Genomic DNA, 14,793 nt, shown 5'->3' with positions numbered 1-14,793 from the left:
GCTCTGAATATGTTTTGTCGAAAGGAGACAAGGTTGCATCTCATCCTACAATCCTGCCAATTATATTTACATTTTAGACTTTGTTTATAAATGTGGCATAGTCCACATGTTGTATTTGCGAAGAATAGAATAATGGCTTTTTAAGCTGTATAAACCTGCAAACAACAAACAGTTGAAATATCTCATAGTGAAAATTATTATATTTACAATGTAATATTGGCAGTTCAGTTCTTCATTAAGCATTCATTTAAAGCATATCAGAAGACTGTATAGACCTATGTTTGAATAGAAGTAGGTTTTATTTCTTTGGTCTAGCTGTTTTTGCAGATCCCTAAATAAAAACAAATACATTGAATAAACGTTCAGGCACAATAGAGGGAGAGTTTTCAAGAAAAAGAGAGGTACATCTGGAGAGTTACTGAAGTAATACTTTCCACTTAATATCAAAGATGTGATGAGGATTTCTGCCTACCAGATACTACATCAGGTGGCAGATTCTACATTTTCATAATAGTACTGTAGATCAGGGTACCCAACTATTTTTGAACTGAGGGTCACACTTACCTTTTGAGGGGCATGTTAAAAGATGTACTTCACTCTAAGTTTAATTAATTAAATCCAGTTAATAAGTATCTAATACATATTTTCTACAATCCCATTAACAGTTACAGTTCAACAACTACTTTGGGAGGTGCTCAGAAGACACCCCCCACCCCACCCCCAGGATTATGGTTTAAGAAGAAATGTTGGGGATTCATTCATTTACTTATTTTCTCTCAGTGCTGGATGTTCTAACACTGTCCCTGACAGATTCTCTCCATCTGGTTAAGAATCTAATTACTGCCAAGACAGTCTATTCTATTGATAAACACTTGTATAGTTCCTTCCAATATTTGGCCAGTTCTAGCCATACACTCTAGAGCAGTGGCTCTCAAACAGTGGCATGCATACATAGATAGGAGTTAGAAATAGTCTAGGTAGGACATAGAGTAATCACTTTAAAACTTATTTAAACGGTAGATTTAGAGTGGGTTCTAGGTTCTTTGATAGAGTGATTGGCTGGGTTTAAAAGTGGAGAACTATTGCTCTAAAGCAATAGAGAACAATTCTGTTCATCTTCATATTATAACTTCTGTTTATTCAGTCTCCTCTTCACGCTAAACATTCCCAGTTGTTTCTTAATCTTATTATTTTCCAACCATACGTTCAACATTGGAAAGTAACTTTTCAAAACTTTTTATTTTCAGAGTATTAGGTTATATAATTTTTCATGATCTTCTCCTCATTACAAATCAATCCTAGGCCAAGCACAACTTGTAAGTCATGAAAATATATATAACAAATTGAAATGCACCATCATCAGTGTTATAGATAGCTGAGTCCATAGGATGTAAGGCTGGAGGTTTCAAACCTTCCCTCTCAGAAGCCTCTGAGTCTTTACACTCTGGTTCTACCTCCTGTCATAGAGCTGCAGCTTAGTAGTTCCTGCTGCCACCATGTGTCTTCGATGAGATGCCTCACCTGGTGTGTGAGACAGTATGATTTATGGTGTATGAGACTCTCACAACAGGTGCTGCCTTTCTGGCAATTAGAAGAACAGTTTACAAAAACTACAAAAAGTTCTATAAAGTCACTTCATAGGCATGTGGCTAGAGGATTCAACCCTTCTTTCCCCTTTTGGGAGACTGATTTTGTTTTCTCTTGTGAAATCGTTCTGATTATTGAAAAAAATTAAAAAGAGATGAAAGATTAAGACCGTTTCAATTTTAAGTAATCAAAAATCTTCAGTATTGAAGGAGATAAATTACAGAGCTGTTTAGATCAAAGTACTGTAAACGGTTGTTTGCAAATTAAATAAAATACAGTGCTTTGGTTAGACCACAAGATGGCACTGATCTGCTGCACATTAAAAAAAATGTCTAAAGAGATTGCAGTAGAATTCAAATTATTATGGATCACAGAAATAAAAATAGTATCTTCATGCCTAGCCTTAGGTATGGCTAAAGCTGAATATATACCTAATTCACCAGCTTGTAGAGAAAAATAGGAACATGAGACAATGAGACTTGATTTACCACAACATAGAATATAACACTGAAACCTGGTGCAATCCCTAGCTAATTGTTCTACCTATTTCTAGGGAAATAGTATGTTTTGAACAAAAGTTACTGCTAATTAGCTTCTTGGAAATTCCAAATGTTATTCAGAAGGTACAAGGAACATTGGTGTGTCCCATGCTTTTCTTCATAGCTTCTTTTGAGTTACGTCTCTAGTTTTGAAAGGACCAAACTTTTTCTATCTCCCGCCAAGAGAGGAGCTGGGATATTTTACTCCATGTGTATGTGAAAATAGGCACATCTTCTTCATGAGGATGCTGCATCTTGTCAGCGGCCTGCAGCATTGCGTAATAGGCTTAACTGATCTCCTGTAATATACAGGGCAAGAATGGACATTGTAAACTCATTCTCACACCACAAATGCCACCTCTGCCCATGTTTTCCTGCTCCGTACCAAAAGTAGTGTTTTCCACCTGGTGCTGGCCCAACTGATACTGTCCACTAAACCCCACCACCTAAAGGATTGCAGACAGGTGCTGTATTTGCACCCTCAGATACTCCAAAGCCCCTTATTGGAACTGAATCCAAAACACTGTACAGCCCTAGTTATCCTTATACCAGAGCCAGTTTCTCAATAGCTCCCATTGACAATAATTCCTTCAGGTCTCCTGGAACTGTTTTCATGCAAAATGTGTGCTCTTGAACCAAGCCAGGGGTGGGCAACAACCTTTGGAGAGTAGGGGCCATATGCGACCGATGGATAGTGCTTGAGTAAGCATTAGACAGGGCATCAGTCAACGGTGGTAGAGCCCATGTGCTTCTCTTTCAGGAATCCTCCTCCTCCTCTCTTCTTTGCCCTCTTGCAGTGCTTCCTTTCCCTCCCTCTTGCTTCCCTCTCTTTGGACTAGACTGGGACAAACTGCTGAATTGTTTGTTTAAAGAGGGCTTCTGAAGTTAGGCCAAGTGTTGCATGCAATTAAGTTCACTGCATGCTTAGCTACTGTTTAGTTCTTTCAGACAGTGTAATTCAGAGTTTTAGGGGGCTCCTATAATGAGTGCTCTCCTCGAATTCATGATGGTTCAGAAAGGATCCTCTACCCCACTAGAGTGCTTGAGGAATAAAAGGAAAACCTTATTACACTGTTCTGAGTTGGTGAGAAGAAAGGTGAAATGCAGCTACGATAAATAACATATCCAATTATCTCAGGCAGCAGATGCACCAATATAGTATCCCAGATTTAGTCAAACAGCTGGAACCCCTTTTTAAGCCCCTTGTTGAAAACTTGCCACTCGGTTGATTCATTTTAGAAATGCTGAGAAAGTAATTCTGCTGAAATTGAGATTACACTTAGTCACTTTACAGCTGAGCAAACACTGAAAATGTGTTTGTTTTTTAAAATGAAAGTGCCATATTTATGCTACATTCAGTTCCTCCTGATCCCTATTCATGGGAACTGTTGGGGGAAAAAGAGAAAAACTAAGGTTGATTAGAAATAGATAATTATTTATCATTGATCACCCTTCCTTATATCCCATTTTTCAGGATACTAACCAAACCATGGTAGCTTACAAATAACATCAATTATTATGAAACATAAAACTATTTGTGGCAGTAGGGGTGGGGAGCAACAGCACCAACAGCTGGAATCATTTTAATAGGGCAGATGGTGGGAATGGTCCTGTAGATAGTGGAGGGAAGTGCTCAGGCTTTAAGTGTGGTTTTTCCCAGCCTTGGCTCAGTTTATACGAGTCATTCACTATTTTAAAAAAAATTCTACACTAAGTATAAAAAGCCCTCTGCCCACTTCACTATAATAAATTGTGTTTAACAGGATATCACGTACTTTAGATGTCAAAAGGATAGACTCTGCATTCAGATATAATCATACATCAGTCCGCCCCGTCAGATCTCGCAGAAAAGGCATGCTGCAGGCACCATCAGCTAGGGACCCACATTTGGTGGGTCGCAGGAAATGTGCCTTCTGTGCTGTGGCACCCGGCTTATAGAATATCCTTCTTCCCGAGATTAGATTAGTGACATCCCTTTTGCTATTCCGAAAGGCCCTCAATGGTTATGTGATCAGGCCTGGGGCTCCCAGGGAACCGGAAACCTGTCTAGATGGCTCCATTACTGAGGGGGCCATTTTTATTCTTCCTTCCCCTATGGTTTGTATTTTTGGTTTTTTATGGTATTTATTAATGTGGTTTTTAAATATTTTTCTGTTTTTATATTTGTCTTTTTATCTGATTATTTTTTATTTTTTCTAACATTTAGAAAGAAGAGTAATTTTGTTAAAATAGGTTTTTACACCCTTCTTCAACAGGAGAAAACCAATTTTAATTATTGAGGAATCTTTTCCATTTTGATTGAGTCATCTGTTTCATTTCCTTCTTTGTAGCTGCTGTACTCAGCCTTTTTGAAGGGGATATTTTGCTGCCTGTAAGTTCCCTTTCTTGGGGCTTCATAAATTTTTGGTTTAAAATCCAAATGAGACAGATTGGTGTGCCACGTAGAAAAAAACCCCTAATCTTAATCTTTTCCCGTGTTCAGCAGAAAAGACGTGGTGCTGTGAAAGATAAGCATTTCCGATGGAAACTCCCCATTCCATTCATTCTGGCTGACAACTTGGGTAAAACTAACTTGACGTTCTTGTGGTGCTTTCAGAATTAAAGTCTGATCAAATTGTGATTTTGGGCATCAGAAAAAAACATTGCACTAGAAATGTGAAATGCCTAAATGATTTAGGAAAGAGGAGGTGGTATAGAAGGACCCTGGTGTGGAGTATCGTCCAAGCATCAGTCTTGTCTCTATGCCTGTTCAATATCTTCAGGAAAGTGGTGGCAGGGACACTGTGATTCAGTGCTAGAAGACAGGAATGGGCCAACAGTATATACTTGGGAAATCCTTTGCTTCTTGGTAATGGGCTTAACTATAATGACAGGTCTCTTAGTCACACATTGGTCTGATTCATACCAAAAACCAAGCCATAGTGTGATATCTTGTTGGAGCAAAGTGATACAGTCCTGTCCCTCATTATGGCTTAGCAGCATGTGTGAACCATGCTTCATGTGAACCATCATCTACAAACTATGATTAAGAAAATCTGGATTAGTGGGATGCATGGATTCAACCATAAATAGATTATTGAAAGGCATGGGACTTGTTTGAAAAGTCTCCAGCCAGATAGATGCTACTCACTTCCTTTTGCAGTCCCAGGCAAAGCCAGAGATGTATTGAGCCCTTGGTAAGTCAGCCTCAGTGACTGACATGATATATTCAGCTTGCTAGGAAAGACGCTGTTTAAGCTTTAGGTAATCTTAATGTTTATTGTAGATACTTTCGTGCTATTACTGAAACATAATGTATATTTACTGAAATTTTGGGGCTACTTTGGAGTAAATATACTTTAGCATAATGCAGTGTTTTTCAAACTTGGCAACTTTAAGATGTGTAGAGTCCAACTCCCAGAATTCCCTAGCCAGCAGGGGAGTTGAAGTCTACACATCTTAAAGTTGCCAAGTTTGAGGAATGCTGGCATAAAGCATCTTGTGGCACTGTGCAAATCTTTCAAAAAAGGTTCTTTGGAATAGACAAGAATGTATGCAAATAGTAAATGGCTGCACATACAGTACATACACACGCAATGGCAGCTAGGAGAAATGTCTAAAGCAGCCACACAAACCTGGAAAAGGTGTGGCTGCATTAATAATTTGAAAATAAGTGCTTCTTACATGTTTCATGTTTCCAAAGCACTCTTTTTGAAAGATTTGCACACTTCTAAGTTCAGCATATTTAATTATAGTTAATTGTTTTTATTATTTATTGACAGCATGTTTACCACTTTTTGTTAACAAGTGCCAAAACAATATTTAAATTTTAAAATGTACACAATAAAAGTGAGTAAAGTAATAAAACAGTAAACCATGATAAAAATAATTAATTCAAAATAATTCATAATTAGAAGAGGCACTGTTACAGCTGGTTAAATCCAAAGGTTATTCTGCAATTGATGTTATGATACAAAATGGCCACAGCGTTTTTCTTTCTTTTAACATCAGAGATGCCCACGTGCTCTCACCATCCCATGATTAGTCCAGAAGTACTTCAAATAAATCACTCCCTACAGAAATCACCCCACTGGTGTGAATACATAGGGCATATTTGCAGATGTTTTAAAAATCACCTTATACACTTTCAGAAGTAAGTTCAGTTACTTTCTCACTTAAAATAGACCAGCAAATCTTGTTCTGTAAAAAAAAAAAAATCTTGGAACAAATTTCTCAAAGCACAAACTTTCAGATCAGAGTTGGCAGTTCCAAACTAGGTGTGCTAATGAAATAATTCAAAATACAGAAACTTATTAGATTTCAGTTGAAAACTCTGCAGTGTTGTCGTTGTTTTTAAATGCATAAATATTTCTGCAAAAATAACTTACTGAAATTTATTTAAATGAAATCAGTTGCTCATCTTTATCTGTTGTAGCAAATTTTCAAAAAAGTGGTGGAAAAACGTTTATGAATTCTTTCTCTTTTTTCAAAAATTTAAATGCCAAAGGGATGATTCTTAAAACTTTTGAAGGATTCCACCTAAAATCTTGTGTGAAATTCAAACCGTATGATGGAGAGAAATCATATATAATATTTCAGAAGCTTGGTGGGTAAGTAAGATGGCTTTGTTAGCTGGGGTTTTATAATTGAGCATCCTAATATTATATGTGTACTCCCATTCTCTTCTTAAAACTTGGGTGCTTCCAGTGAGGTAATTCTGCAGTTGATCCAGCATCTGTGTGTCCAAATATTGCCAGGCTCCCTTTGTAATTCTTTGTCGTCTTTCCATCACTTCTTTCTCCTGAGACAAAATTTGTCAAGAAAAGGAGGATGGAACGGCTGTGCCATGCCTCTTGATCGGTAGCATTACGAGCTGGCTGGCTGCAAAGCTGCTTTGCTTGTGGCTCCATCTCCTTCTGCCAGGGGAGGGACCACTGCGAACATTATGAGCTGTGATAATTTCATCACTCTTCCTGCACTGTTTTCTCTCTCCCTCAGTCCTGTTCAGTGTTCTTCCCATGAATGAAGCCCTTGGGATGACTCATCTGGCATGCAGACTTCTTTGTTGCTTTTTCTGATTATTATTATAAGTGGGATTGCAACAAGAACATGTCACTGTCTACAATACTCTAACACACACACACACACACACCTTTTTTAAAGCATCACTAAGGCAGCAGAAATGCAATAGGAAGTCCAAGGACAGGTAGAAAAAGGCAAGAGTTTAGAGCATAAATGTTACTTATTTTTTATTATGTCTTCAGACTATGACCACTGCCTTCTTTTACCAATCATGCTCAGAAGCACAATGTCAACATTTCTTTGTAATATGCTCTACGTAGGGGTGGGAAAACATAATCTCTGGCCATATGCAGCCTTGCTGCATCTTATTTCTGCAATCCCAATTTTGACTGCTCCACTTGTGGTACTATTTTTTTTTTAAATCCTTTTTTATATTTGGCCTTAGGGCTTAAGGGGCAAAGTGGATTCTGTAAGCCTGCATGTCCTAAAACTCCAGAAGAACCTTCTCCCCCAAACTGGGCCAGTTTTCCCTATTCTGAGGAGATTTTTGGGGACCAAAGCAGATTATCCCGCAAAATAGAAAAATGGGATTAAAAATTAGATTTTATCATGATGTCACCATCTATGTTAGGCCTCCCAGATCTTGGCTGCAAAAATCTGGATGACCATTAAATGGCAAGAGAGATGGAGAACACTCTGGCACTTTGCTGCCACCTAGTGGTCATCCAGATTTTAGCCACCCGGATTTTATAATCCTTGTCTATGTCCCCTGCAGCCTAGGCTGAAAAAGATTGTCCACCCCTGTATTAAGCAATCTTTAAATAATGGCTTAAACACTTCTTGGTGAATCTGTGATTCTCTTCAAATACCAGCTGTTAAGTCAGGCTATTTTTAAACATGGATTTATAGCTCTTCTAAAACAGCAGTAAACCCACTATTAAAAATAGCCAACTAGAAGCTGAGCAGCCCAGTAAAGTGTGGTGCTGTGCTGCAGGAGTCTCCCTCCCACCTCACTGGACCCTCTCCCTTCCCCATGCCTCTCACCTGTTAATTGGACTGATCAGCTAAGAGGCTGGCAGGTACAGGAAGGAGTTTGAAAGATCTGGACTCTCCCACTGTTCAAACCAGAAGAGCTCTGGGGCACAGAGACCCAAGGGGAAGGGGTGTACCCACGTCAGCCCAAAGTGGCCAACAGGTGCTGGGATGATCCCATCCCGGACTGCAACACTGAACCCACGGTCACTTAAGAACATCACATTGTATCCATGGTAGACCTGCCATAGTTTGCTGGGGAATATCTCTGCCATGGTTAGGTACAAATAGGGAAAGGATGCCTTTTAAATGTGAGAACTCCTCCCAGATCTGTGATATAACTTATTTACATAATCATTACATTAATAAAATTGCAATACTGTATCAGCAACAAAACTGTTTTTTTAAATGTAATGATTGCAGTTAATTTTTAACTTTTCATAATAACCAGAGGCATTGTTATTCTTGAGGTACAAATCATATATAATCTGCAACTTGGGAAAACATTTTTTCAGTCATCTCTCCTTGTCATGGCACAGTGAGATATGTGAGTGTCTTTATACTGTTTTATTCAAAGCAGGACTATCCAACTTCTTCACTGGCCATATTATTTCAGTAGTGGAATTTTAAAGAATGAAATTAATCACAAATGCAAATTTTAATGCAATTCACATAAATTTTCTGTCAGCCCTTCAATATATTCAGCAAACTCCTTTAATATGGGAGAGGAAGCATTGCACAATTTCTGAATAGGAAGTCTCATTATTTTTATTTGTGTTTTTCAGTTGTTGGTCTACAACTGAAGATGTAAAGAGAGGTCAAAATCTTTCTATTGGTGCAGGGTATAACCACAAAGCAATTGTAACACATGAAATCTTACATTCTTTAGGACTCTTTCATGAGCAGACAAGGACAGACTGATGATTATGTTAAAGTATGGTGGGACAATGTCCTTCCAGGTTAGGTTTTCAGTGTAATGTAAAATTTTGGATTATGGAAACCTATCTATCTATCTATCTATCTATCTATCTATCTATCTATCTATCTATCTATCTATCTATCTATCTATGGAGTTTTATAACGAAGAGGAATTTCAAATGATTGTTTCAAGATGTTGTGTGCATATCTGAATGTGGAGTTTGACCGTAAACCCTATGCAGTACACAGAGGGACTGTGGACTATTTATACTATCCTCCACTCTACCCTAATCTTTCTGCATTAGTCAGCATAGAATTCCTAGTTCCAAAGGGGTTGAACTGGGTCATAATCTCTTTAAATAACTCCTTACTGAGGCAAGAGTCAGTGCATGAAGGGGGTAAGTCTGGTGAACTTAGCCTTCACACTTCTAATTTTGAACATCAGCATTGTGATTTCCAAAGCGATCGTGGAACATCCCAAGATCTTAAAAGACCATGCTCTACCAAAATTTCTGGCATTTTTAAAACTATTCTTCAATTTGATAGAAAAAGAATTTTCATCTAAAGGAGATGAAAATGTTTTCAAGGGTAGGAATTATGGAGTTCTTGAACTGACTTTTCGAGGCAGTTGAATGATGCATATCAGTATGCTTGTTTATTGAACAATGGTTGGCAGCTTCTCCAGCTCCCCATATTTCATTAAATCCTAAAGAAAGAGGGCTTTTTTAGCTCAGAAAGCATGGGCAGCCAAGGAAGCTGCAGAATAATGGAGAGATGTGTACAGCACAGGTAGACAAGAGAGTTCCCAACTGCTTCTTTATGCCAGTTCTTCCAGAAGTGAACTGTGACCCAGTGTAAGCTCTAATGAGTGGAGGTAGGCAGATTAACAAAATCAGATTGGAATGGAAAAGCATGTTGTAAGGAGAGATCATCCAGCCACTCTCCTGTCTTGGGTCTGGATAATATTAAGTTGTGTTGAATGCCATGGAAGAAATATTCATATACTTTAGCATCTTATCAAGATTCAGCTGCAATGTTATAGAGCATTGGTAGAACACTGGCTAATGCCACTAGCTCTTATTTTCATATGTCATGAGAATGCATGCATGTTGGGGGAGCCTAGCAAGGATGAAAAGCAGGAAAATGTCCCTTCTTCTTTTCCAACAGCTAGAATGATTGTGAATGAGTTGCAAGAACTTGTTTTATATGAACTTAATTTTCTTGCCCCTGTGAGCTTTAACCTAGTAGAAAAACCTACGCACGCGGGTTTTATCTTCTGATATACTTATTTTGTAACCATTGTGAAGGAGGCAGGGAAGTGTGTCATTCAGTATCATTCCATGTGGGTGAGGCAGCAACTAAGCAGGAAGTTTTCAGACTTGTTGAGATTGATGCATGTTCAATATTTCTTGTAAAACCCATGTCCACATGTTCTGACCCTGATAAGACAATTTTATGAGTTTTCCTCTGGAACTGAAAAATATTAATTCAAGGTTAATTCACTCAGTTAAGATATTTAGATGAAATATTGTTGCTAATCATCACATTTCAATCTACAGGCATAGTTTGGAACAGTCATTGTTTAGCTATAGGGGTGCTGATCAACAAAATGCCCAATGATACTCTGGCTTTCTAATGAAGGTTGTACCTTAGCTATGTTGCATAGATGGCCCATTCAGATTAATATTTATTAAGAAATTACTTTTTCCAGAGAAATAAAAATAAATAAGACAGGATACTTGAAATTGGACCTTCCAATACATAGCCAGTACATAGCCATGCTCTTAATGCTTTTGCAGCATCAATTTAAGCTATAACATTTTCACATCTGTTAGTTCACAAAGATAAACAAAATATGATTAAGTCAAAATTTGCATCACCAGTAGATCTGGTCCTAATGAATTATTGCACCATGATTGATGTGCTGTATTACATGGACTAGAATGCTTTTCAAAGCATTATTTCCAGGAAATAATAATAATAATTCGAGGAAATAATGCAGTGTTTATTCATCTTATAGAACAAATGCACAACTTTGTGAAGCATGATACCGTGTATCAAACTGACTTGAATACTTGGTATGATTATGAGTCAATCATGCACTATGGTTCATTTTCATTTAGTAAAAACTCAAGTTTAACAATGAATACTGTAAAAGTATCTGAGTTTAATCATATTATTGACCAATGTTTGGATTTCAGCATTTTGGATTTAGAAAGATGCAATCACCTGTACAACTGCAGTAAGTCTACACTCACAAAGCAAATTTAAATTAAATTAAGTAATATATCACATTTGAATAACCTTAAGGTTGCAATCCAATAATCCCTTTCAGGGAATCCCCAAACCTACAGTATTTATTGATCCTTCCTTCTCAGTTCAGAGTGGAGTAACCTTACTAATGGTCTCTTAGTGAAAAAATTCCATATATCTTGCTAGTTTGACAGATTTCCAAATCTGGGAGAAGCAAAGAGGGCATTCCATGATTATGTCTGGGAAAGGCTGATAGAAGGCTTGGGTCTGTTTGGATCCACAGCCTTCCCAATCCATGGGCACATTCCAGATTTGGAGAAAATATATTCCAGCCCTGAAGTTCAGCATACATAGTTTCACTCCTACTGTGATCAATGGTAGGAAAATGGTAAGAGAAAAGAGGGGGGAAGCCTGAAGCAGAAGTAGGAAGAATAATTGGCCCTCTCTTCTATCCTGTCTACCATGGACCAAATAGGACTTTGGATAAAGCAGTTCTTTTGCCTCAGATCTTTCACTCTTAGATAGGATTGCCTAGTCATTATCTTTTAAATTAAAAATACAGGAAATAAATATTTATAGTTGTTTTATTTATTTATTTATTTATTTATTTTTCCCCAGTGAGATCTGTTACTGTTTTGGACCAATGTGATTTTGAGTCAGCCAGCATATGTGGGCTTGTTCAGGAAAACAGAGCTGACCCCGGCTGGGTACATAAGAAGAGCAGTCCCCTGGAGCAAGTTCATTCTCTCACTGAACAGTGCAAAGGTAAATTCAACACCTAAGTGCCAAGTCACCAAACATCATTTTTCTTCTCTCTGATTGAAAGACATTCCAAATTGTGACAGTTGATTTTAATGCTATGAATTTCTGGAGCATGGAGTAGGGCTAACTCTCACTGCTTTGGGCAACACTTGAGAACATTGCTGTGGCAAGAGTTTATGATGCACTGACAGGGAACCCACAGGCATTTTATCCTTCCTAACACTCTTTTGAAAATGGAGTCATTCCTTGACAAATTTTGCCTCCTACAATGAGGATGGTTTTTCTAGCAGTTAAATATAAATGGGAAACTTTGTAAACCCATTCTTCGTTCTAACAATGGTGCTATCTGGCTAAAGGATATGCCTGTGCAGTTATGATAACCACTGATGATATATGCCTAACTAAATATTCAAAAATCCTTATAAATAAATTAGTCCAGCATAATGAATTCCCCAAAGTATAAAAAGCAGAAATATTTAAGCAAATGTCTACAAAATCCATATTTATCATAAGACTTTATATCAACAATATATCTAATAAAATTTTAAATATGACAATAACAATTGCTAAAAGTTAAGTTTAAAGGATACGGTTTGACATTCTTCTGCAAGCAGTCAGTGTTGACAACAATTTCAACTTCACAAGGGAATTCATTTCACCCTTTGGAAGTGATGCTGGAAAAGGATCTTTCCCACATATCTGATTAAAGCTGCATTTCTGCAAATCCATGGTGCATGGATTGTTTAGTACAGTTCTCTTCCTGGCCATTCCCAAGCATCAATGTACGTAACTCCTTTCTCAGGATAATACTTTATGCATCTGATGAAGTGGACAGATGGCATCTTCACCTAAAGCTTGTGATGCCTGCACTCAATGGTTTTATAAAGATAAGGGCAAAAAGATAATTTGTGAGTCACCACTTAACTACAAAGGGTCAACAGAACTCTCCCATCAATACTCTCTGGAGCTGGCCCAAGGCTTAAAAGTGGAATCATTCTAGACCCATGTTTCCACTTCCCAATTCACAGTCTTTAGAAAGATGCCTTGTTTGATGGTATCAAAAGCTACCAAAGGTTCTAGGAGATTTGTCATAGTGGCACTCCCCCCACTTCCACTTTTTTTCTCTCTCCCCCCCCCCCACCTCCCTATATAAGTCACCAATCAGGATTATAAAACTTGGGGCTGACCCAAACTGAAATGAATCTAGATTAGCCATAATTTAACATCTTCTACATCCATAAGGACTGCAATTCCCACAATTCTCAACAAACGTGGAAATAGTTGTACTAGAGAAGTCTGCTCCATAACAGAGTGAGCGCCTTAAAAAAAAAGAGTGTTTGCACTTCAGGATAATAAAAGTTCTTAATTGAGATATGATTGCTGTAAAAAAAGTAAAAGATGAATTAAATGAGATCGTATTATGGGACAGTCATCGTGCCCTGTCACAAGCATGATATCCCCTGCTAATAGCTGCTTGGGTTTTCTTGAGGAAGACTCTCCTGATTCATCTGGAAAAATATCTGCCTTGTATGCTTCCGCTTCTAGTCTACTTTTCTCTTTGCAATTAGGGATGAATCCCTCCAAACCTGTTGTCGTGGCCAAGCACGTCTTTTGGCATTGTCTAAGGACATGAGATGACCTTTTCCTCACCAAAAGTTTCTGGGAAGAGAAGCTAACCACCTAGCACCTTTTAATCTCAGTGAGATTGGCTACAGGAGGAATGATCATGGTCTGTTCTTTCATGATGATCAACCTTCTGTCCATACAAGCCGCCCCCTCCCCAAAAGTTATTTCTGCTGTTTCCCTCCTGGATGAAGGATTCTTCCCTTAACTCTCATCATTCCCCTCTTCTTGCCAAGCAGTGGCTAATGTTTGTTGGATGCAATGCAGCTAATGAGTTTGGCATCATTAGGCAAGTTAAACCATTTTCCAATAGCTCAGGATATCTTTCAACATTTAACAAGCAAAATGAAGAGATTAGTAACATCTCAGTTCTTGGGGATAGCTAATTAACTGCTCTGACTACCATACTGTATTCATTTACTTTGCAGTCGTCAGTCTTCCACATTTTCACCAATTTAAAAGCCAAATGTTCTGTTGATTAAAGTACAACAGCATTACAAGAGGTTATCAACAGTTCAGAATTGTACTGCGCACCTGCAAAGCAGAAAATAGCACTTTGTGTGATGCATAGGGTTTTCAAGAAGAATGATTCTGGAAATCCTCATCATTTAATGTGACAGCCATATCATGAACAAATGGAGGATGGCTGAATGGCGGCAGAGTGGGTTATATGATAGCAGCATCTGCAGTATATTCTGAGGATTCAGCATAAAGTACACTGTTTGGGACTAAATTGAACAGAAGCCCTAGAGAGGAAAATGAAATTATTATACAGGTAGTCCTCAACTTATGACCATTCATTTCATGACCATTCAAAGTTATGATGGTGCTGGAAAAAGTGACTTATGACCAGTCCTCACACTTATGAACATCGCAGTGACCCTGCAGTCACATGATCAAAATTTGGGTGTTTCGCAACTGGCATGTATTTACAACAGTTGCAGTGTCCTGGGGTCATGTGATTGCCATTTGTGACCTTCCCAAGGGGCTTCCAACAAGCAAAGTCAATAGGGAAAGATGGATTCACTTAATGACCATGTGATTCACTTAACGACCATGGCAAAAAAGGTCGCAAAAT

General features: G+C 38.1%; 1 pseudogene across 1 annotated transcript in view; it reads left to right on the top strand.

Annotated features, from left to right (window-relative positions):
* Positions 1 to 101: 101 nt before the first annotated feature.
* Positions 102 to 14,793, top strand: part of LOC107326093 (meprin A subunit alpha-like) — a 34,292-nt pseudogene continuing 19,600 nt past the window's right edge. The window contains exons 1-4 of the transcript XR_015794719.1: positions 102 to 6,715; positions 8,945 to 9,118; positions 11,098 to 11,319; positions 11,949 to 12,095. The product of XR_015794719.1 is annotated as a meprin A subunit alpha-like (transcript). The remainder of the gene's footprint in view (positions 6,716 to 8,944; positions 9,119 to 11,097; positions 11,320 to 11,948; positions 12,096 to 14,793) is intronic.

Source organism: Python bivittatus, unplaced genomic scaffold, assembly GCF_059951505.1.
Source record: "Python bivittatus isolate LINGU-HERP-01145 unplaced genomic scaffold, Pbiv_v1 ctg000020_np1212, whole genome shotgun sequence".
Classification (NCBI taxonomy): Eukaryota; Metazoa; Chordata; class Lepidosauria; order Squamata; family Pythonidae; genus Python; species Python bivittatus.
This window is presented reverse-complemented; position numbering and strand designations above follow the sequence as displayed.